The sequence below is a fragment of the Aulostomus chinensis genome, chromosome 7 (genome assembly GCF_037954235.1).
Source record: "Aulostomus chinensis isolate RoL2024-O1b breed Wild chromosome 7, RoL_Achi_v1.0, whole genome shotgun sequence".
Classification (NCBI taxonomy): Eukaryota; Metazoa; Chordata; class Actinopteri; order Syngnathiformes; family Aulostomidae; genus Aulostomus; species Aulostomus chinensis.
Genome location: NC_141326.1, coordinates 31144341 through 31147331, shown reverse-complemented (window position 1 = coordinate 31147331; position 2991 = coordinate 31144341).

Sequence of the window (2991 nt, the reverse complement as noted above, 5' to 3'; positions counted from 1 at the left end):
CTTGTTCTTGGTCCTCTCGTCCCCTTCCTCCGCATCCCCCCAGCACACCAACCGTTCCGCCTCTGCCTCCCTGGATGTGCCTGTCCCGTCCACTCAGAACTGACCTTTATTCTGCCTGACTGGTCGATCCCATGGCTACAAACGTGTGCTCGGGTTTGAGTGTAATGTGTAGAAGACGGCAGCTGTGGTGGAATTGTACTCCCATTTTGCTGCCAGTGTTTCCAATTTTGCAACACAAGTCTATCACAGTGTGGAATGAGTTAAGTGACTGAGAGTGTGTGTGTAAGGGTCAGCAAAAAAAAAGCACATGAATTTTGCTGATTGTGTCCAAGTACCTGAACAGTGTTTGGACCAAAGAGTGTTCGATTCGAAAATTCGAACTCGAAGAGTTCAGGCCTCTGAGAGCTTGGTTCAGAAAATGAGGTTTCGTGTTTTAGCAATCAGGAAAAACTGTAAAGCTGTGGAGGATAAAACAGATCTTCTTGTTCGTCTCTCCTCTATTAGCACAGGATGCTAATCAAGCAGCCTTCCTCCCCCACCTCCCCTTCTGTTGGCATCCTGTCCTGGCTGGGAGGAAGAGGAGGGAGGGGGTCCACCCATCCGCATCCTGGCCTTCACACAGCGCTGATACTGAAAACACCTGAGTGACCAGAGTCAGCTGATCAACATGAACACTGGGTTTAAGTTCCACTCAACACACAAAAGAATGGCACCCAAAATGCAACCGTGGGTTTCTGAACCATCAGCTGAGGTCTGCCACTGAGCCAAATCAGACGACCTTCATGTAACCACTGCAGAATCTTCTTTTAACATCTTTATTGTTTATCTTTTTTTATTCAATGTGAGTTATTAAGAAAAGAGCGAATGAAAATACACTCAGGATTTGTGCAACTGAAGATGACCTGTTCCAGGTTACAAAGTTGTAAACTTACTTTGTGGTTGGCAGATTGATGTTTGCGGATGTTAATTTTAATAATCTGAACTATTTGACCTCAACCTGGGCGCCTATTTTGAGATTTTGAGAATTCTTGGATGTGACATGACTCTCCCTTCAAACTGCATGGCTCCTCCCTGACAGTGATGACGCTGACTGTTCCTCAGAAGCATCAGAGAACTTCTGACGCTCTATGAGTGCTGGAACTTCTCTCTCATGCATGAATAAAGTGTGTAAGGTTTGAGAAAGAGACCACCGCCTCCTTTCTGTTCACTGCTCCGCCAGACGACCACTCACGCCGGGCCACTCAGCCACACCACGGAGACGAAGCAGACTTCTCCTTCACCTCCAGTCTTCCACCTTGTCTCAGCTGATCCACATCTTCAGACATCTTCAGTCACGGCAACATGCTGCCAACTTAACGAGCTCCTGGTGAGCTCACGCGTTGGAGGCGGGTCTTGAGCTTGTATTCAGCGGGCTGATGGTCCCAGCCAACATGACTTGATCAGTTGGCTGCTCGTGTCAGGTTGAACACTGGATGTCTGAGAAAATGATTAACTGAGCAGAACGTGATGCTAGAGAGCTGCATGTGAATTATTTAGGGAGGGAAGTGTGTTTCACTTCATTCCCTCTGACTGGGATGTGACGGACACCCTCAGGAGCCTCCGCTGCAGGCTGAGCCCACATCGTCTTTCCTGTTGGTCTCTGAACCAGGAACTTTTCAGCACAAAGGTTCTGTGACACAGTTCAAGGGGTGCGTGCTACTTAGCCCAGCAAGAGCTGATTAGTTCCATTGGAGACAGGACTGGATACTTGCTTGCTAGCTAGGCAGAGGTAGCTGAGGCAGCATGCTAGCTTGAAAAGCATTAGCTGCTGATGTCATTTCCTGTGTAAACTCGTACTCTAAACCTGGAATAAAATGACTGACATGAAGAATTCAAGTAAACGGACACTAAAGTTGGAACTCACAAACATTTTTCTTGGTGTTTTAATACCCTGAAACAACGCTGAAGTTGCCATTTCTTTTTCAATTCACTTGATTTGTGATTGATGCTTTTGTTTGAGTGTTCACGAACATCACCAGCAAGAGAGAGAGAGAGAGAGGGAGACACAGAGAGAGAGAGGGAGACAGAGAGAGAGAGAGAGAGGGAGACAGAGAGAGACAGAGAGAGACAGAAAGGGGGAGAGAGGGAGAGAGACAGAGAGAGAGACAGACAGAGAGAGAGAGACAGAGTGAGAGAGAATGAGAGAGACAGAGAGAGTGAGAGAGAGAGAGAGACAGAGAGTGAGAGAGACAGAGAGAGAGGGAGAGAGAGAGAGACAGAGACAGAGAGAGGGAGAGAGCCAGAGAGAGAGAGAGAGAGACAGAGAGAGGGAGAGAGACAGAGAGAGGGAGAGAGAGAGAGAGAAAGACAGAGAGAGAGAGATGGAGAGACAGAGACAGAGACAGAGAGAGCCAGAGAGAGAGAGACAGAGAGAGGGAGAGAGAGAGGGAGAGAGAAAGAGAGAGATGGAGAGAGAGACAGAGAGAGAGAGAGATGGAGAGAGAGAGACAGAGAGAGAGACAGAGAGAGAGAGACAGAGAGAGAGAGAGAGGGAGAGAGACAGAGAGGGAGAGAGAGAGCCCAGCCGTCCTCACACCACAAGACTTCCTAAACAAACGTCATGTTTTCCTGAGCAGAGGCAAGGGTGTGCAGGTTGATTGGAAGCTGGAATTATTGACACAACTGAGTATTTCTTGTGTCCTGACGTCTCTCGGAGTGTTGTAATCTCAGATGTCCTCTGGTCCCCTCACAGAGACATTCACAGTGGGTCTGATCCTGATTTTTTTTCTGAGAGGCACATCAAATAAAACCTCTCACCACAGCAGAGACTTTTCCTGGTCAGATGTTGTCCTGGTCCCTCTGGGGGGGCTTTTCCCCCTGGACCACACAGCTCCAGACAGGAGGGAGGGCAGGTCGGCGCCGGGACCCTCCAGCTCACCTGCGTCCTTCTTATGTCACGTATAAGAGTGTTTCCCTAACCTGTAAATTTTCTTTATATGACTGATGAGGAGA